This window comes from Mobula hypostoma, chromosome 1 (genome assembly GCF_963921235.1).
Source record: "Mobula hypostoma chromosome 1, sMobHyp1.1, whole genome shotgun sequence".
NCBI classification, from domain to species: Eukaryota; Metazoa; Chordata; class Chondrichthyes; order Myliobatiformes; family Myliobatidae; genus Mobula; species Mobula hypostoma.
The window spans coordinates 73,992,100-74,015,305 of NC_086097.1; the positions used below are offsets into that span (position 1 = coordinate 73,992,100).

The following is a 23,206-nucleotide window of genomic DNA, read 5'->3' on the forward strand; positions in this document are numbered from 1 at the left end:
TTCCTTCTGATTGATTGGTACTTTCAGTTGAATAGCCAAATGCAGCAAGAATAGAATTTCAAACATGAAAGAGCAGCCAAGATAATTCTATCAACACTTTCCTACTTCTCCTTCCAGCTTACCATTGACATAAGTGATGGTTTTATTTCACACAGCCTGAAATAATGGTCATCAAAGCAGCAATTCAACTTATTTAACTATCATGTTGGGTTTATTACATTCTTCCAAATGCAGTCAAATTTCATACCAAAAGTCAGGAATACATGAACTTGGAAATATATCATCTATTTTTTCTAAGTAAAAATGATAGGTAAGCTGCAATCTACACTGGGTGCAGAGCATCAGATCGATGCTGGTATGATGGAGTAAACAAAAAGATACTTTGTGGTTTTCACCAAACTTGCTTAAATTGAAACTGGGAGAGATAATAATGATTTTGACTGAAAAAGCCTTAGAAATTCATCATAGATCAAAAGCAGCAAGGCGATTTAGAGTTCAATCCAGGGGACTAAGTTACTTATACTAGCTCGGGCAGGGCAAAGCACACTTAGCTCAGTAGAGCACTACTTTACAAAGAAACTTGGAGATAATGTTCAATCCTCACCGTGCATTAAAGCAGATTATTCACGCTTATTTATAAAAACTGGAGATTTGTGCAAAGAATTGAGCACTGGCTCCCACAAAACAGATATGCAACAAAGGATTAATAACTATAGAGCAGAATGGGAGGAAGAACATTGTTGAGCAAAAGATCATTCAAAGACAACCAAACATATAAAATGAGAGACTGCTTGGATATATCATTATCCAAAGATAACAGTTGGTTGATGCAGATTGTAAAGGTTCATGGGCAATTTTAAAAGAGTACTGCAATTACAAATAAGCCCTCAGTCCACTCTTGAAATGAAATATTCCCCTATTTCCAATTTGAACTGTGGAACAAATACAGAATCACTAAATCCACATTTCACCTGCAAATTGGTGGAGATTGCCAGATAGCTTAACAGTAAAAATCTATCTAATGTTGAATTCATTGATCCCCTTTCCCTTCACTCATCTAGAACATACTGCATGCCAAACTCTAACTTGCTTGATGCAGGTGCTCCAATTTCTGATACGCAACATAAGATTGCATAGGATAGGAAAGCTTTTTCTGAATTTCCTATTATGAATTCCTTAATTAACAAAATTCCTTCATTAACAAGCTACTTGAGTATCTTTCACAAATTCATGATGCCACATTGTTTTTAACCCAGCAATCAATTTACAATTTTATTTACATTTATTCCCCTTATTGAAAGTGAATGAAACTGAAACTGCACCATTTTACCTGCATTACAGATTTTTCAGTGCCTTGCTGGTAGTTTGATGGTTACTGTAAATGGAGTTGAGGAATATTTGTGTGGGAGAACGTGCACAGTGAAAGGTTTTCTGGATACAAGGAGATATGGATTGGAATCAGCCAGCATGGACTTGATGGGATATATGATTTCCTTAGTGTCTCATCTGGTAAGTGACAACTGAGAAAGGGAAATACAGAAATATGATAGAAACTATACACTCAGATGGTTTCCATGTCACCTCCGTAGTCTACATGGGTAAAGCAAACCATGCCTTTGTATGAGATCAGTGTTCAATGATGTTCAAGAAGGGGTCTAATATTTTATTACAATTATTTGCTGAGAAAATATAAAATCTGCAAACTCCATTTAACACTTTTTTAATCTCATATCATCTTGCAAACAAAAGTTGCATTTTAATTAAATATCTAAAACTCTGAGTTAAAAATAATATCCTAAGCCTTGATTAAAACTAATGATTACTTCACTAAAACTGAAAGTTCTTGAAAATAAACTTACATGCCCATATTTATTTTAACAAATGAAAGATTGTTATATATGACTAATAAAGTTTCTGGATAAAGAAAACATGATGTGTACTTATAAACACACAGGATTCTGCAGATGCTAGAAACCTTGAGCAACTCAGCAAGATCCCCCAGCATTTTGCTTGTGTTGATTTCCACTCATTTTTCTGAAGCACATTTAAACCTAAACTGGACATGAAACATCAAGAACTGAATTCATCTTTAAATGAAGCGGAAGTCCCTGTCAATCTGCTGTAGAATTACGCCTTCAGACAGAAGCAGCAGCATCACATCACGTGTGTATGAGAAAGTAATAGATATAGCTTTTGTCCACAGAAGTGACGACGACCACAATTCTTCAATAAGCAATATTTTCAATTTTTTTTACAACTGTTTATTTTATTAAAAACAACTATTCAGCACTTTCTTGCTGTTCTGGTCATCGAGTACCATGTCCTTTTTTAAAAAAAATGGATGTAGAAGAAACCTTCTTCCCAGATCATGTTTCCCATGATACTGTGCCTGTCCATCAAATTTGGCTGTCAACTTTGATGCATTTTTCAGAGCAACAGTACAAGCTTAAATTACTATGACTGCAAACCATAAATGAGAACCTAGTGCTTTGAAACCATCAGATCAATCAGAAGATCATTTACTTGGAAGGGTTATTTGGTAAAGTGAGAGCTGTACATCAACTATCCGCAACTGAGGGCTGAGGCAGCAAAACGACAACAACAAATTGTCATTGGCATTCCATTTATGAACCTTCAGACAGCATCAGAGTTCTGTTTGGCGGGAAACCAGATAAGGTCAGACTTTCACTGAATATTTCTTAACAAGCTACCATCAAAAGAAGTTATGATTTGAATAAAAAGGCTATCACTCCTTAATTTCAATATCAAAGGGATCCACTGTGAACTCCCAGTGCAGAAAAAAATCTCCCAAAGCTGCATCGGGCTTAATAATCTATTATTTAGGATTTATTTTAGGTTGATTGGAATAAAAAAAAAGCTGTGCTGCTCTAAAACCACAAATGAAATAGCACGAAGAAAAGAATGACATTAACATACTATTAATAGTTCAAAAGAATGATATGACACACCAATCAAATTTGTTAATTGACTGTCAATGATCTGTCCTTAAAAATGCAACATGACTGCATAATGCAGCTCTAAATCTGACAGGAAGACAGTTACATTTGCATCAGTCTCATAAACTAATCAACAATCAGAATATAATGCACATTTTTAATATGTTTGATACTTATTTAAATATACATTGTTTATGCACTGACCACTGACTGTATGTGAACAATTTATCTCAATCATTATTGATATTAAGATAATCTCTGTTAAAAGTTCAATATTTAGTCTTTTTTTTGCATTGGGATTTGGGCGGGGTGGGGAGCAGACGTAATTTTTATTTTAAATGAATTTTTGTAAGTGAAAAAAGCCAATCAGCCAATTTGGTTTTTAGCTTCATCTTGAAAGCATACACATTACAAACATGGTATGCATACAAATTTGTTGGAAGTTTTCTGGAAACTCTTTAAAAACAAACTCAGCAGGATAATAACTTACAAATATTAAAATTGGTGTGGGGGATTAGGGGAGGGAAGAGAAAGTTGCCTCTGGAGATTTTCATTTAGTTTGAAACTGCATCTATGCCTTTACTGTAACAAATTTAACCCTATGAGGGCTGGATATCTCCAACAGATACACAATTGTGATCTTAGTCAATCACGGTATGCATAAAATTAACTAAGGAATCAATGGCAAGATTCACTCTTTCTTTTAACTTGCTTTTTTTATTGTTTAGAATCCCGTGCTTGCATTGAGTTAAAAAGAATCCTTCCAATTTAAGGCTTGTTAGCTGATATCACCTGATTTAAGGAAGTAATAAGTCTCAACAGATGATATAAGTCAACAAATTCCTCCACTCTATACGAAGACAAATTTCCCAATACCCACAACCTAAGACCCACCTCCTCCACCCCAAGCTTCCTATCTACTCCTGTCTGTGACTTCTCGAGCGTTCTGCCCCTACAGGATGCCAGGCCTGTCAATCACGTTGGTTTCCCCGTGGAGATCCTTCTGGGGAAAAAGGATACCCACTGTGATGTGTAAATCACACGCTGCGTAATGAGACCCAGTGTTCAAAGTTTCCAAAGCAAACCCTTTGACCTTGCTATATCGCAGCCATTCACAAAATCATTAACCACATCATTACCATCCCCATCACCAGTAACCTGTAAAATACCAACAAAACTCGCATCAGTCAAGTCCAGCCCATTGATTCTCTTTCCCCTATCACAGATGCTGCCTGACTTGCTGGACATTCCTAGATTTTTTTATTATCTAACCCCTTTGGTGGAATGCTGATTATACTGTAAACTAAAGGAGCCAATTCCACGAAGGTTAGAGCAGAGTAGTGGTCTCAGTTATTCAACACTGCAAAATCTGAATAAAGCAAATAATTATTTTTCTGCAAAATATTACAATAATTTGAAGCTAACTTAAGCATGCAAGAGGACTGGTACTTTTTGAAAACATTCTTTAAATTTTTTTCTTTTATACTTTTAACCATATTACACAGGTATGCTTTAAGAATAACTTTAGTAAGTATCTGAATGACTACACACACATCTATGGCACTCAATTAATTTCAAAAAGGGAAATGAAGTAATTTATTTCTATACCTGGACTCCAATTTCACCACATCAAACACAACTATTTTAATGCAGTGGATGTATGGATCATTTAACTTATATTTTACTACCATTGAAATGACTGAATGTGATTTTTGTATTATTTAGACCTTTAAAGAGGTGCAATTTGCATTTCTTAAAAAGTGATTGCTGATACCTAAGGCGTACATTTAACAACATTCATCAGTATTTTTAATAGCTTTACTCCATGTCAAAATAGGAGATTATGTGCAGGAATGCATTAAACCTACAAAATATTAATCAGAATGTATTCGCAAAATGTATTGTGTCAACATTATTAAATGTAAATAACAGTTTGCTAGAATGACAATATTTTTTAATTTCCCAAACCTCCATCAATGTTGCATTTCTAGAGAAGACATCTCTCAAGACCCATGAAGAATAACATGATATTTAGTGAAATAATAGAACGGTAGCACTGAGTGGCAGGACTGAAGGGAAAGGTGATGATAATGATGGAGAACCTGTACTGGCGAAGGTAGAAAATTAGACATTCCTAAACAAGGTCTAAACAACTATCAATCCACTGGCCTGGGCCAATAATTGGAGTCATGCTTTCAAAAACTATTATGCCAAAATAGAGAACTAATGCCAGTAAACATAGCAATTAAACTACCCAACTTCCATAACAATCAACCTGGTACCTTAATGTTCTGTGCAAGTGAAAAAGGTGTTATCTGGGGGGGGGGGGGGGAGAGAGAGAGAGAACACAGACAAAGAAAACATCATTATTATATACAAAGTTCCTTTGCAAGGACAAAGATTAAACTCATGAATTCTTCATCAAAGAATTTCTGAGCATAGGCCTTTACTCTTTATTATTCAGAAGTATAAATTAAATTCTGGTGGCTTCATTGTTTTTACACATGACAACTTCTATAACTGGAAACTACTTTGCACAACATTTAAGTAATGTTTGTCACCACCAAAGGAAGATAAATACTTAATAATTGGTAGTAATTCATCCAAATTACTTCAGTATTCAAGAAAATTCAAGATTATGATATGATACACCTTGTAACTACAGTAGTTGTTGAATGTTCAGCAGGCTTTGAGTTGTAACTCATGTGTATAAACAAAAGTTACCATTGTGCTATTTTTGTCACATCATGATAAAGCCCAATGTTCCAGAATGCTTCCCTCAATGCCTCTTACAATATTATTACACGATCATTGAATAGCTCATCTAGCTCTCTGTACCACTAGATATACTATATATAAAGTCAAAATATTGACAATGTTTACTTTTCTATACCAGGAATAGCTTGGTGTGAAAATCTGTTCAGAGGTCATGAGCAGATGATACAAAGAGATATCCCTAAAATACTTGTATTTTGGTTTTTCTTCTCTGTCCATATTGCCAATTCTAATTGCATAATTCTATGTATATGCTTGGAATTGAAACATTGGATCAGAATTATTATGTTCTTGTCAAAAAGATAAACCAATAAAATGATCTATGAAGCACATCACAAAATTATACAAAATAATGACATCTAGAACCAAACCTAATTACATGGGTTCAATGTAAATTCATGAAGTCTTACAACAGACAAAGTTGTTATTTGACCCACAATATTTGTGGCAGCACTTTGAAAGAGATTTTCAATTAATCCCATTCTCCAGCTTTTTCCCTATAGTCCTGTAAACAAAGTACTTAATAAAAAAAGTGTTTCTTTCTAATTTAATAGTTTTAGTATTCATAAATATCCATGAATATTCTTCAAAACAATAAATGCTTAAAGGATAATTAAATTAAAAATTAATTTGGACATTATAGTATGATATTTTACTCCAATTTCTATTCTTTAACATTGCAACAATTATCTAACTGAAACTCTCAGTTTGCTGAAGTTGTCCTTTGGGATCTTACTCCCTCTTCCACACTTTAATTGTTATTCAGGTTTTGTTTTAGCATTAATTGAGATCCACTTAAGTTACTTTCAGTAAGCATTTGTTTGATGTGCTATGTTATTACAGAGGTTGTATATGTCAGTATGAAAGAGGGTGCGTATGGGAATTACCAGAATTGTGAGTCCATGTGACAATCAAAACTCCTCACTGAGATATCATTCTTTGCTGCCAACTGAACAATTTCACATATATTGAAAATTCCCTCACTTTAAACCCTTACTGGTTTTGCAGCAAATTTTATACATGGACAAATCCTTCTTGCAATGCTACCTCTCATTCCTTTCTGAACAAATTCAATTGCTCTACCATATTTGGTGCTTAGGTTTTTTCAAACTTTACAAAATGCTTGCTATATTTTTTATCTGCTTTTAATAAATTTTCTCCTACCAATAACATTCTCTTCAGGTAAAAGCAAATCTTCATAGCACAAATGTATTTTGTGACCCACATCAGTAACTATACATTTTACATTTCTTTATTTAAAAGGTGCTGATCAAAATGATCACTATAGTACTTCAAAATTCTCCAGATGGTCTAATTTTGATAACTTTACACTTTACAATTGTTTGTACTGCCCACTTTCTTCAACCTTAAGTAGTAAGGAATAATAACAAAACTCATCACCTATCAATGGTGCCATTTCCTTTACGTAATAGTATTTACTTCTGAGGTATCATTGCAAATTATAGTGGAGACACATCAAAGTAGGGGGTGGTTTGAATGTGGATTAAGCAAAAAATGTTAGCTTTTTTCTTCTTTCTTGTAATAATTGCAACTTGATGATCTTGCAATTTGCTGAATGCACCATACTTTTTGATTCATCAATTGACAACTTAGAGACAAGAGAATCAACTGTGACAAGTCAACCATCACACCCTGCTCTCAAGAAAACAGTGCATTTGATTTTCCAAAAATTGTATTACCAATGTATGTGAACGTCCCCCTCCCCCCTTTTAAAATGCCTATCTTTTTGTAATTTCTTTCAGTGCTAACTGTGGATTTACATGGGCAAACATTAATATGTGTGTTTTTCCTCACAGCCTCTCTTTATAAAAGTAGGAAGCCATTCTCCTTTCAAGTTTCCATCTACATAACAGGAAATTTATTTCTGCAAATATCTCTTTATTCTTGAGTTTAATGCCATTCTATCTTACCCAACTAGTAAACTTCACCAAAATTTATTTGGTAGTGCAATATTTCAGTGTTATTTTTCTAATAATTACATATCCTGAGACTTTAATTATTTGAATCAACTGGGATGACTATTTTGTCAAATATTTAGGCTTTTTATAAATGTTAAACATTCGGCTAACAAAATATTTTAAATCAGGCACAGAAATATCCCACAAATCATTGTAAAAATCTGGTAAGATTGAAAAATTTTAAAATAAAGATTATTTTCTTATTCCAATGTTATCTGAATGAGACATTTAACCAGCTTCTATTATATTCTGCAGTTTCTGCCAATTTGGAAAAAATGGGACATGAGATTCTATTTCCGGCAGTGGATTTGATAATAAGACGATACAGTACACATAACACTAAAGATTTGGAGTGCTAGCCTCCATTATTTTTCTGCAAGGTAGTTCAAATAAATAAACTAACAGGTGAAATATGCCCCTGCACACTTTCACTTATTTGGTCTAAAATGGAAGATCAATTTATTTTGATTTAAATATTAAATTCCTTTTAAAATCAAGTTATTGCTGAAGATAAAATATACTTTACAAATCTAAAAGATTATCTAAAATTCTTTGTTTGGGGATTAATATTGCAACTTTTTTTTCTCTTTAAAAGAGTTATGTTGTATAGAAGTGATCATATTGTATACATTCACAAATTTTTTTATATTTATTAGCACTTCTGAAATCCCCAACCCACGAATGCACAACTGTCACATATGATCAGTGTTACTTAGCTGGACCTATAAACCTTGTTATTTCAATAGATGTAGTAAGCAAAAAGGCAGACATCGCTGAATGTCTTGTAAAATATCACCAAATCTTGCTCAATATTTATATGATAAATTACATTACCCTTGCGTGCCTTTAAGTTTATTGAAGGGAAAAAATATAAAATGCCAAAAGAATGGCATCATAGTCAGTTCGTCATAAATAGACTGTGGTCATTTCTTGACATTGGACCTTTTCTTCTTGATATGCTACTGTAAATAAGCGTGTTCCCTTGCCTGTCTGCTTTCCTCATGCCCATTTTCAGAAATGCCGCAGCAGATAAGTAACACTGTCATGTCCGTTTTGTCAACTACATGCTGATTATCCTTTCTATTGGCAGTTTGTGAACATTATCAAGGTCAGAAGCAATCACTCAGAAGACACCTCCTGATGCTGTTATAGTTAATGATGATTTCAGTGAGAAGGCTCCTTAGAGCAAGAGCTGTTATTAAAATAATAGGAAGTGGAAATTAAGAGACTTCATACTTTGCCAGCTGTTTACTTGGAGAGAAAAAGCTTTAATAGCAAAGCAAATATATAAAAAAAATTGCAGAATTTAGAAAGGACTTTGACAAATGGGCAATATATTTAAAATATATCAAGATTACCTTGTAATGAATTTGCTATTTGGCGATATATGCCGACTTCATTTCTCCTTGTATTAGGGCAAATGCCCACACTTTTTAACTGTCTGGACCTCAGCTTTTGACAAATTGGTTGTGAGGCATTTACGACTGATGCACATATCGGAAAATCATTTCTGCCAAGTTTCCTTCGTGACCTGCCCGTGGGACATGACATGCTCCAAGACGCATCGCTCTATCAAACCGCATCTTTCCAGAACAATGCAAATTATGACAAATTCCATCATCCTGCATTATGCGCTTCATGCTAATCTCCCTAATTCGAGAGAATCAGGAGGCTCGCTGTTCTGCTGAAGGGCATGTTGTCTGATTGAATGATAGTGAAAAAACATCCACAATCTCTTTTGCCTCCTCATCCCAGCTGTGCCCACCTCTGCCCTCAAAGCACTGTTTCTTTACCTCATACAGAAAATTAACTCATCAATGACGTTGCATTATAAGAAAATATAGGATAAATTAAGATTTTAACTTTATCCAATATAGGTTTTAAGTATTTTGGATGGTAAATGTTAATAAACTCCGTTCTACCTATTCCTGCTGACTTACTCGGCCTGTTATACTGTCACATTGGGAATCCAATTTCAGTGAGAAACTGGGACTTCTCCCACACTGGCTTTTGAACCAATCATTTAGGATTCAGGCTATTCTGAAACTCGGCAAGTTGACTTTGTGAGGTTATGCTAGTTGCTTTCAGCAACTGGACAACTTGCTGAAAACATTAAAAAGTCTCCAGGCCAAACAACTGCTTTTAAGTGATAATACTTTTCCATTTCAGAAGGTGGCAGCATTACTACATGGAATAGAACAGCCAATGCAATATGGCAAACAATTTCAATATCCTCCAATAAATATGCAAATCCTGTACTCAATTAGGATTCCAAGTTATTAAACTGTAGGACTTAACAATACAGAAACATCAGGATGGTTCAGTTCTTTCTGCAGAAAAAGAGTACACTGCTGCTTATCACATAAAATTGTTACTTTTTGCATTTACAAAACACTGAATATTGATGTAAAATCTGAGAAGGAAGTTCTTTTCTTTTCCATGAAATAGTGAAGTTCCAAAATCTGTAACTACAATATGTAACTGCTAGGTTAGAAAGAGGGATTTTCTGCCATATTGCAATTTCTATTAAAGTTCAGCCATTTTGATGTGCTCACTTGCCATTTAGAACACATCCAATATAAAATAAAATGAAGTGAAACTAGACAGAATGAGAATAATTACTAAGTTACATGATTAATGTAATGTGTGTTTTGCAGCATTTATTAATGTGAAACTTCATACCTTTATTCTGAATCATTGGCATAAAAATTAGGATATTAACTTGTTCAGACACAAGATATTTTTAGTTTTGAAAAGACTCGCTTCTGTCATGCTCTGGGTCTTTCTATGTAGGTGTGTGACTGTGAGAAATGCCATATGATTTAGCCTATCTTAAACAGATTAATACAAACAAAATAATAACATCTGACTGAACCAAAAAAAAAAGCACATTTCTATACATATGCCAGATGAACATTAAATTGTTTGAGTTTAATGTACATAACTGTTTGCCAAGTTTTAGTTTAAGTTGTCTCCTGATAAAATGACCCATTTAGATTGTTAGAGTTCATCTTTAGATGCAGAAAATATATTCTATAGTACAGATCTGACTGAACTGTCATCCAGAGTAAGTCAGCATATTCAATACTATCAAATCTGAGAATCTGAGTAATATTTAATATTTATAAACTGACTGTCTAACCCCTAAAAGCTGTCATAGATTTATGTGTTCTCTACATTATGCCACTAAGAATACATCTTGCTACACTTTAATGGTCAGAATGCTGAGATTGCAGTTTTAAGTAAGAGTTATTACAAATGGAAACTCCTTCTTGGATGTTTCATGAAAGTTGTATACTAAGTCAGCATTTCTGTTATAAAAACTGCTTAAGGTCAGTGTCTGAGCTTCTGTCTTTGAGAAATGATCCACTGAATATTTTGAACAACAGAGAGTGCAAGGAATGTTAACTTATGCACTGTGATGTTGAGTCATGCTTCAGGGGTCCCAGCCTGACCGAAACTTCGCAAAGGTGCAAAAAGGCAGCTCCAGTCACAGCCTTTTGAAAATAAGCTCTTTTGATAAAATAAGCAAAAATTAAAAGATACAAAGCTATATTTTTATAACTAAGACTTATTTCTAAGCAAACTTGTAATTCAGTCTTAAGTTAAAAGAGATGCTCCAATGTAAGATGATGAGGGACATTGATCATGTGGATAGCCAGAGGCTTTTTCCCAGGGCTGAGATGGCTAACATGAGGGGGGCATAGTTTTAAGGTGCTTGGAAATAGGGACCGAGGGGATGTCAGGGGTAATTTTTCCACACAGAGTGGTGGGTACATGGAATGCACTGCCAGCGGCGGTGGAAGCAGATACAATAAGGTCTTTTAAGATCCTCTTAGATAGGTACATGGAGCTTAGTAAAATAGAGGACAATGCACTAGAGAAATTCTAGGCAGTCTCTAGAGTAGGTTACATGGTCGGCAATACCTTGTGGGCTGAAGGGCCTGTAATGAGCTGTGAATTTCTATGTTCTATATGTAAATATGCTTTATAATTATCAAAAAAGGCTGCAGATGCTGAAAATCTAAAATAAAAATAGAAGATACTAGAAACAAATCCATGGGAAGAAAAACAGAACGAATGATTCAGGTTCAAGACCCTTTGTCAGAGGTCTGTCATAGTATCTTTAACCTAAAACATTAACTTGATTTCTCTTCCCAGAGATGCAACCTGACCTGCTGAGTATTTTCAGCATTTTCTTTTTTAGGTTCATAATTAACTCTAATTTCTGAAAGAGCTATGACTTGCCATAATTAGCAATTGAGACAATTTTTGAAAATTAATCGCCCAATTCAAATTAATGATACGTCTTTTCATTATCACTCTCAGCCTTAATGAACATAAAGAATTAAGAATACATTAATTTGATCCTCATCTAATAATTTAGAAGATGATAACTTGGTTTGACCATAATCTGATTATATAATAAATTTACAGAACTACCAAAGGATCTCACAAAGCAGTGCAAATTGTTTGCCTGGAACAGTTCATGAACACTACCTTGCTACTCCTTTTTTTATAGTACTTATTTATTTATCATAACTTAGAGTCATTTTTTATGTCTTACACTGTATTGCTGTCACGAAACAACAAACATCATGACATATATCAGTGATAATATTTCATTCTGATTCTTTCATAAACTTTATATCTGGTCAAACACTCCTATACAATCATTTTAGGTTACAGCAGCAGTTTTGCAACATGCTATGAAATAACATGTGGGATTTGGGTCTTGAATAAAACATTCTTCATATTAAGGGAAAGTACTTATATTATCCTGTTCCTTCAAACTTATTTCCCATTACCCCTATCCTGTTCTTCCAAGAAGGGAAGAAAACTACATCCAAAATGGTGGGTCCTTTTTCAAAAAAATATAGACCTGAATGGTTGTAATGGAAATGTATAGCTGGAGCCACGTTCCATTTTGGATATTTTTTCATCTACCTCCTATTCCCACACTCCACTGGAAATAATCGTTCAAAAACTATTAAAAGACTAAACATTTCAAATGACTGCTTCCTCTCATAATTAAGCAAAATGGTTTTATTTTCAGCAGCCAGATATTTCTCTCCACCCACACCTGATTATCAAATTCCATCTTCATGCATAGTAAAATATCAAGAGTTTTGGTACACCCAATGGGTTTGATCATTAGAATAGTGGACAATAAATTTAATGTCTACTGCAAAGTCTAGGCTGTTGTCTTCTGCTCTTATTTGTAAAAGTTAATATTAGTTATTGCATTTCAGCAGAATATCACTTTAGAAGAGAACAATGAAAAACATAACTCCCAGAAAGTAAAGGAAAGCTCTGCCCTCAAAGGAATAAAGCACATGAAAGATATTCATAACTAAGCACTTTAAAACACTGTTCATAATGTTCCCTCTATTCATGTTTTATAGCCTTTATGCAGGCCCATTTTTACAACATTATACAGATACACATTCAATATTTATTGCTTTGGGATGAAGGGATCTTGGGTTTCTCACTTTGCTTCCAGCAAGTTCAGCACCTTAAGAAGTGAGTGACTATTTTCGTATCATTGCAGGGAAAAGCAGTAGGCACACCCTACATTTGCTGTGGCTTGTTGACATGAACCAGGGCAGGCAGAAACCAATAATACATGAAGTGCTGTTCAGAGGCAATTAGGATCAGTTGTCAAGGCTCGACCATTAATGAAGGAACATGTCAGCAGAGCCACAGACCTCAGCATTTGAGGGCAAGAAGGCGATTTAGTGTGACATATCGAGTCCTTCCAACGTCCTCAGCAGTACATGCTAATACCAGTCTTAACAACACAGTGTGGCAGTATATAATGCAACTAACATGGGCTTTGATTCAGCAAAATGACTGCTGCCACTGCGAGTCCATCTCACTTCGGCTGCAGATAAGGTTACCCAGCTAATAATTACCAGTTTGCCAGTTCTCCAACCAGCTCTGTCCTCCTTACATCTGTCTTGCTTAAAAGTGGTATACACACACAAGAATATATAAAGATATACTCAACAATATTTTGCTTCCTGTGTAGTTTATGTTTCCAGTTGATTCTGAATCAGAAGCAAAATTCTTACTGTAGGCTGAAATACCTTTTCAAAAATGGATGTGAGTTGACATACCAAGCTAATATTTGCATGCATTCTTCTGTGTAACCAAGTCAAGAAAATGGCACAATTATTCTGAAAAGGTCACAGAAAATTAAAGTCCTTAATTTTCAGTTTTAATGATGAAGAAACCATCAGCACTGTCATTTCAGTGTAAAACCAACAGCAACTTCTGACATTGCAGAAGTAGTATTAAATGTGTAATTTCAGAGGCTGCCATCAGTGGTACCTGGCATCTCCACTCGGTGTGCTATTGTAGTCTTGAAAAATACTAACAGAAACAGAGATTTGACATGAACACAACCGTATATGTACCATTCCCATTGTGAACCCATTTACAATATTAAGCCTTGTTAAGTGATGAGTCTTCATTGCTGTAATTTGATGAATAAACATCTGGGTCTAAAAAACTAATTTTATACCTTTGGAGTGCTATTGCACACAAGAAAGCAAAATGCATAGATTTTTGAAAATTAAAAAAAATCAAATGATATAATATTTTTCCTCCTTATTCCCATATGTATATCCCATTCTATATTTCTATAAAATAAGTTGAAAGTGATTTTTATGTCCTAATTTGCTTTGATAGTTCTTTAATTTCATTGGTTTTGCAGCCGAATGAGACCACAAAATTAAAATCATGTTGGAATAAGGAAAATTGAGTCACAAAGCCTGAGAAATCTTATTGTACAGCTTTTTCTGAGGTCAGAAGCAAGCACTGACTTTTCACCGCTGACAACAAAATGCAGGTCAATAACATTTGCAAATATTCTGCATTGGCCCTATTCTCAATAGAGTGCATGTATGGTACTCGATTTTCTTCTTGCGAATAAACTATACTTATAATACAGTCTTCTCTCAGACAAGGAGATATTCTGCTTGGTGACTATTTTATGTCTATAACACAATATGGGGGCTTAGTTTGCATCATGCACATTAGAAGATTTGCACGTTACCTTCTGCTACTTGCAGTTTGATATACAGAAAAACAATGATTTTTTTAAAAATGGAGTTTTTTCCCTTGTTAATTTATTTAAATTGTTGCTATCAGTAAAAGGTTGCTGACAAGTATCCACATAAACAGAAATACAAACAAACTGCCAGTTACATCAGATAAGCTAAAAGAATGGGAAGAAACATATGCTGTTTGAGCAGCAGACCAGAGCAGCTAATACAAAAGCTGCCTTTGAGGGCCAGAGACCCTCAGACTGGAGGCCTGTGACAAGTGGTGTTCCCTCAGGGTTGGTGCTGGGCTGTTTGTCATCTATATCAATGATTATGGATGGGAATGATCAAGGCAGGTTAGTAAGTTTGGAGATGCTACTAAAAGAGTTTAGTATTTGTTTACAGTGTAGGTGGATATTGGGATTTATTGAGAGATTGTGATAGTTTACTTCTTTATTTACTTGCTTATTTATTATCTATCTATTTATCATCTGGATAGATAGGCTGAGGAATAGCAAATGGAGTTTCATCTGGATAAGTGCAAGATGTTGCATTTTAGGAAGACAAATAAGGGTAGGATTTTCATAGTAAACAGTAAGGTAGAGCTCTGGGGAATGTTGGAGAACAGAGGGAACTAGCAGTACAAACACATCTCCGTGAAGAAGGCTTTTGACACAATGCCTTTCATCAGTCAGGGTACTGAGTACAGAAATTGGGATGTTATGTTGCCGATGTAGGTGATGTTGGTGAGGCCTCATTGGAATATTCTGTTCAACCTACTGTAGGAAAGAAGCCATTAATCTGGAAAGAGTGCAGAAGATACTTATGACTATGTTGCAAGGACTCAAGGGACTGAGTAAGGGAGAGAGGTTGAACAGATTGGGACTCTTTTAACTGGAGGTAGGAGAATGAGGGGTGATCTTACAGAAATGTATAAAATTATGAGAGGCATACATAGGATAAATGCTGTCTTTTTCCCAGTGCTGGGGAATCAAGAACTGGTGTGCACAGATCCAAGGCAAGAAGGATAGAATTTAATCGGAACCTGAGGTACATGAGCAAGAACAGTTTAGAGGGGTATGTACCAAATACAGGCAAATATGATAAGCTTAGATGGAATTCTTGGTTGGGATGGACCAAAGGGCCTGATTTCCATGCTGTATGACTATTACTTGGGATTCAATTATGACATGGGGTGCTTGACTGCATGGAGTTTGAGATATCACTATGAACACCCATGTTTCCCCCAGGTGGTCCAATTTTCTCCCACATCCAGAATACATGCAGGTTGGAAGGTCAACCAGCCACTGTGAAATCCTCCCCCACTCCCCTCCGCCCAAGTGCCCTGTGTGTAGGTAAGTGGAAGAATCTGAGGTGAGTTAATGAGAATGAAATTGGAATTAATATAGTTTAGTATAAATGGTTTTCGGTTGGGCGCCAGACGCTCGGAGAGATTTGGTGGGGGGGGGGGCGGGTGCCCGGCGCTCGGCCGGGGGCCTTGGTTGGCGACTTGGGCCGGCTTCCCCACCGGAATTAGTCTAGTGAGGAGGGTGTGAGGACACCCAGCAGGACTCAAAAAAACCAAGACCTAACAAAGGGTGGATGAGCTCCTTGTGAGCCAATGGCCATCTTCCGTGGAAGAGATTAAAGCCTCACCACATGTCTACGAATCGTATGCTATGCACCTAGTTAGAAGAGACTGATGAACTTGGGGGCTGCACCATGTGCCTGGACCTGACCAAGGCCTCCGCCTAAGGAAGGGCTGAGCTGGAAGAAGCGGCCGCGGCTGGAGGCCGACACGGCCTCGGGCTCGAGTTTGGCGGGGCGGCAGCGGGCAGTGCCAAGGAGGCCTGCGAGAACAAACTGGAGGAGAGGCTGTACTCGGTGCTGTCGCAAGATCGAAGAAGATGGAGGTGCATAGCCACCAACCCCGGATTCGGGACGGCACTCACTGACTGACTGACTGAGTATAAATGAGAATTGATAGCCAATGCAGATTCAGTAGGCTGAAGGGCCCATTTCCTTTCTGTATTGCTCCACGACTCTGACACTGATTGCCTCACACATATAGATTAGAGTTTAGTATTATATTTATTGGGATAGTATCATCTAAAGTTATTGCTCATGGTAGTAAAGTATAAATCAGGATTATACTTTCTCATTTAAAATTACTTTTATTAATGGGAGACCTGAGGTAAGGAAAAGCTTTAGATGTTACTGAGCAAGATTGAAAATTAAAATGTGATCACTTTTGTCATTTTCTGACTAAATTCAGTACATCCTGCTGGACATAATCTGTGGTGAGTCTCCTAACATACATCATTTGCATGCTTCCAAAATGTTTATTTACAAGTGACATACTCTCATGGAGCTAGAGACGGCTTTGCCAAAGGCAGTCATCTCACAGGATTAACCGTGTTTATTGGAGGAAGAGATAGTCTTGGTGTGATTTTACTGAGGTAACAAAAGCTTGGTCACAAATTTCCTGGATCTTAGTAAATTCCTTGGAAACCCATTAAGAGATTGTTAATCTTGTTTGCACAAAGGACAAAATGTATAGATTTATTGGATGATGTAAATTATTAAGAGGTGAGCTTTGGTGTTACCAAAAGCAAGCCTTTTCTGTTAAGAGAGCTCACAACTCTTATTTTATTAACTCATCTATTATATTCCTGGAAGAGAAATACATGGATGCTGAAAATCGAAAAAAAAGAAAATGCTGAAAATGCTCTTTGTATTAGGCAGATTACCTGATATTTTAGGTTGAAGGTCTTTCTGATAAAAAAAAGATTGTAATGTTAACTTGATTTTTCCCTTCACAGATGCTGCCTGACCCAAAGAGTGCTTTCTGCATTTATATTTTATGTTGATAGCTTTCTACCAAATAATATTAAGTAGAATGTAGCTTAGTGAACACTATACTCCTTCAGGTTATGTGGTTCCTAGATTTGCACAGGGTTGCGTCCAGGAACAAAAGACTGAATGTTGTAGGCTGCCAAACAGGTGTAGATGATTTCATCTCTCAGTGTCTGCAGTTGCATAGATACAGGGTCTCGTATTACACCTGAGCCTTCAAAGGATTCACAATCTCAATTTCAAGCATTCACTCACATTAGTTTTACCTCTCTTGATCTTTCATTTTGTTTTCAAATCACAATGCTGAATATTTGTAATTGACCAATTTTAACCTGTACATAAATAAAATAAATCTTTCTATGAAGGGCTACAGGTCAGCTGAGTAGAAACAGCTATAGATTTTACATATCTGCCAATCTGCCTTCACAGATTCTTCAAGTGCTTGCTTTTCAGATTAAAACTTAAATTATTTTTGAGAAGTTAGTTACATCATTGGACAGTACACATTACTTCATGTCATCCACCAGCTTAAAACAAACCTTGGAACTGATGGGATCTAAACCCACACTCCTGAGGGATCCCTGCTAGAGTCTCTTGACTATGCAACATCTGTCGCTTTAAAATACAATTCCTGTTCACATAAGTAGTTCAACTCTAAATGAGGCAAAAATAATAAAAGTTTTTATAAACTTTGAGAGACTGACAAATAGAATACTTTAATTTCAGCACCCTCGGCATGGGAGATCAAAAATAATTTTCCTCTGAAACCAAATTAGTGGCAAAACAGCAGGTTCACATGGAGATCTTTTCCATCATTTTTATATCCATTAACTTTAATGATACTGGCCGCGAAGATTTGTAATTAGTGGCATCCAATTTTTATTTGGATTGGAAAACATTTGATGTTTTTCATTTAGATGAGACAAAAGGAGGTGATGAGTACAACTGCACAAAGGCAGCAAGTTTATTGGTATTGAGCTGAACAAATCCAGCAGTTATATAATCAGGATTGTTCAAATACGAAGTGTATATATTTTTGAAAGGCAATCTTCATTATCTGTTTTCTGATTTTGATATGACACTTTGGCTTTAATCTCTGTCAGATTTATAACTCCATGTCATTCAAGCACTGTTTCAATTCTCATTCATGATTTTGCAACACATATTACACTACAATCTTTGCATCTTTGGGCACTGTGCACTTCTTGTTTTATTTATTGTTGTATTTATTATTACAATGCATAACTGTTTACTTTGTGAGCTGCATGCGAACTTGGAATTTCATTGCACCCTGGTGTATACGACAATAAACTAATCTAATCTAATCTAAATAGCCAGGAAGTCAGTGGGGAATTGATGACTTTCGAAAAGAAAGTGCCAAAAAGCTAGAGGATCAAGGAAAATAATGTTTAGCACATGGATGTGTGCTTTAGATGGCGAATCCCAGGGCAGAGGTTCGGATGAAAACGCCTACAACCGAAAATAAAATGCAGCAAATCATCTCTTCCAGCCTTGGTTCCTGTCCTGGCAGATCAACTCTGGTGGGGATTCCACTACTGCTTCAACTTAAAACAACTCAGCAGAGTCCAAACTACATAATTCTCAAGGACCCTGTCAGTTTCTGGCAGGTGTCCTTACATCTCGGCTAAGATTGTGACTGATCTGATTAAGCTGGAAAGATGTTTGTTTAAGTGCTCAACCCCATTCTGCCTGCCCCCACCAGATTTTTGGCAGACAATACCAGTTAAAATCAAATCTTCAAGCTTCTTTAATGAAAATTTGGGGGTCCAAACTTGGATTTTATTGCCTTTTTACTTTAGAATTCTGGTGAATCGTAGCTGTATATCAAATGACATCTTGTGAAGGGATAGTGGGTGGCCTGAGAAATCTGAGTACTACAAGCATGTGTAGCTGATCTCACCCTCAGTCCTCTGGCAATCTGATGATGGAAGTTTCTCGTATTGTTGTTTACTATAAAGACAGCCTACCCTGTTCTTTTGGCTGTTTGATCTTTTACATTTGCTAAAACTCTTATGCTTTAGAGGCAATACTACAGCACCATTTTTATTAAACCCAACTATAGCCCAAAGCAAATATTTAGCGAACTGAATACAATATGCTGCTTTACAGCATTAAACATGATCTGCTTGGTCTCAGGCTGGATGAAATCATGAATCTTTTGGCAGATGGATCGAAAGCCAGATTGGAATACTTCCTACATGGACTACTGAAGTAGTTCCAATTTTATTGTCATCTTAAAACAAGAGATTCTGAACACAACAAGATGACTTCTTTGAAAATATACAAAAATACAAGACCATATGGACCCCAAATACCAATTTAATCTGTGCACTTCAATATAATCTTTATCATGACAATCTAATGAAAAATCTGCTGCACCTGTATTTCTCATCCAACGCAATGCATTTGATAAGCTGTCTGCAGCAGTCTAACAAGCCATTCAATTATAAAAGCAGTTCCACAAAGCATCAACACATGGGCTGCAGTGATTCAAGATAATTTGGCAACTCTCTGCAAAAACTAACTACGGACATCTGATTGTATGCAAATTTCTCAAACATTTTAATGGACATTTCAAGGTTGTAAACTTAATAATAAAATATTTCAGGATATTCATTAATGACTAGATAGTATCTGAATAGTTTAATGATGGACTGTGCCTGGGTGATTATACAATAAAATGAAGGAATCATAGCAAATGCACATGGCTGATGTGATACAGGTTACTTTAGAAACTGGGCACTTCTGATTATGGAGAAATTGGCCTACAGACAGCTCTCAGGAACAGACCACTTATGCAACCTGAGGAATGGCTATGTATGACACACAGGGGCACTTTCTGCACTGGAACCCAGACAATGCATCATAATCATAGAGATGCTCATAATGACGAAAGAGTGACATACACTGAACGGCAACAGCTCGTCCACAGAGGCATATGACTTAGTCACTGCACAGACACCAACAACCATTTTGACCATGGGGTTACTAATTGAAAATTCAATAATGCACAAGGCCTCAGACTTATATAAAGGTTGCAATTGGAGTCGAGGGAGACAAGTTCAATACCTGGGGGTTTGTACTGTATTATACTAGTTCGGCTGGATGCTCCTTTTAATCTACGAACATGGCAAGAAATTTGAAAACCTGTTTGGGTTGTGAGCGACCAATGACAAGTGTAGATTATTTCCTGTAGACACTCTAAATGATAGACATCATTATATGGTTTCAGATAGCAGAAATGGATTTTTTTATACAAGGACAATTAGTATGGAAAATGTCCATCCTAATTTCTAGACTGGCATAATTTGAATCACTAAACTACTGTATTCCCAGAAATGAGGATATTCATATGACAGAATTATGAGGCAACCATTTCCAATAGCAGAAAGGACAAAACTTAGGAAATCAAATGGAAGAGATTTAGAACATGGAGTTGAAGAAAACCTTTTATGAAGTTATGAAGCTGTGATCCTTGCTGCTACTCTTGCTGGCTGACTGAAAACGTGCCAATTTTCAAAATTAGACCTCATAGGTGATTGAAGAAAAACAGATGGTGAAAGAATAAAAAAAAGAGCAGATAAGTACAATTAGTTTATCTGCATGGAGCATCAATGCTGCCAAAACCAAATGGCCATCCTAGTGTTATAACCTTTTTATATTTAGAGACGAGAGTGTATTTTATCAGTCTAAAAGATTAACATTGTTTATTTATGTACTATTATTCATCTGTTTCATTTCTTTATCTGAAAGAGCTGAAGGAAATGGGACAATGCTTAAGTAGCTTCTACTTCAGATCATTCTAATTAAAATCGAAATACTTCATCTTTACAAAAATAAATCTTAAAATTCATTGGCATAAGACATGTCTGCTGCTTTTTAATTTTGTGAGTTATCTGCATTCATTTTAGTTGAGTATCAGCCATAGAGTATATGAACATTTTTAAAAAATGGTGTACCCATTTGCCATACTTCTATTTCACAGATGCACTGAACATGTCAAAATCACATTCTTTGGATATTAGCTGGATATCCATTTAGCATCCTTCCTAATGCCATGTGGCAAAATTCAGTAAACTAAGCAGAACATTTAAAAAACAATAGGACCATGAACTATTGATAAGGTTTGCAACCATATCGCAGAATTTCATACTTCTTTAAAAAATTGGTTTTATTCAGATTTTTATTGTACATAGGCAATCTAACAATTAATTATAGATTATAGCTGACTCAATGCTACAAATTAAATAGCAATAGATTTGAAAAAGTATCTAGTGCTTTCCTGGCGTATATGACAAATAAACTCTTCATGGGCTTCCAGCTAGGTGCAGGTATCAATTTCAACCGATGTTTCAATGACATACTTTGCCCTGATGAAGATGGCAGAGTTCGTCATCGAAATGTCAGTTAAAATCGATACCTGTACCCACCTGCAAGCCTGAGAAGAGTTTATCTGAGCCACAGATTTATTTTTCTTTACTTTTAACTGCTGCAAAACATGCACAATTATTTGCATTCTCTTGCTCACATGAAAAAAATACCAAAATACTGATTTCACAAACCATTTTCCAAGAAAGAGAATAAAAAAAGAGATTAGCTTTACTTGTCACAAGTTCTTTGAAACATACAGTAAAATGGGTCGATTGCAGCAATGACCAACAAGGCCCAAGGATGTGCTGGGGGGCAGCCTGGTGCTTCTGATGCTAATGTAGCATGCCCTCAGCTTACCAAAGTGTACACCTTTGGAATTTGGAAGGTAACCAGAGCACCTTGTGGAAACCCACACTGCCACAGGAAGAATGTGCAAACTCCTTACAGACAGTGGCAGGAATTGAACTGCGATCGCTAGCACTGTAAAGGGTTGCACTAACTGCTATGCTACAGTATTGCCCATTTGAAGAAAGGCAATTGGATTTGCAGATTTTCTTTCTACTCTTGCTTTTAAAACAAAATTTAATGAAGCCAAACAAAATATTTTAGAGTTTGCAGGAATAGATCTCCTTACAATTCCAATTAATTTGATTAATCCCTTTTAGTCAACAGGCAATGAGTTATATTCTAGTGCTGTTTTACTTCACAAGCCATGTGAAGATGTTTAACCACTGTTATTGCCTTTAGCACCTCAAATTATTGGTGTATTATTTCATGCATGCACTGTCCTTTTATCAATTGCTTTTGAAGTCATGTTAATAGACTAGAAAATTGAGACATTTATGAAGTATAGGCAGTGTTTATGGAAAAAATCCATAAAATATGACAAAGGCAAGCATTGATAAAAGCTGCTTTTTAATAGATTATGGCAAAGTGATCCTGCTAGAAGCTGACAACTGACTCCTCTGAGATCACTCATTTTTATGGGATTAATTTTGTCGTACTATAAATGAAGTTAAGCGTCCTAATTGATCTGTACACAGAGTACAGTATTTCAGCACAAAACCTTATAACCCTCCTTATACTCTGCTCTGCTGATCCTCGGCTAATTATCTTCTACTGATAACTGAGAAAGACATTTCTACTGGCAAATTAAACTGATAGTTCTGACACAGTTTCACTCAAAACAGAGCAATTC

General features: G+C 35.8%; 1 protein-coding gene across 3 annotated transcripts in view; it reads right to left on the minus strand.

Moving 5' to 3' along the window:
- The window catches only part of dph6 (diphthamine biosynthesis 6), a 300,181-nt gene that overhangs the window by 118,307 nt on the left and 158,668 nt on the right, over positions 1-23,206 (minus strand). The gene's annotated exons all lie outside the window — the stretch shown is intronic.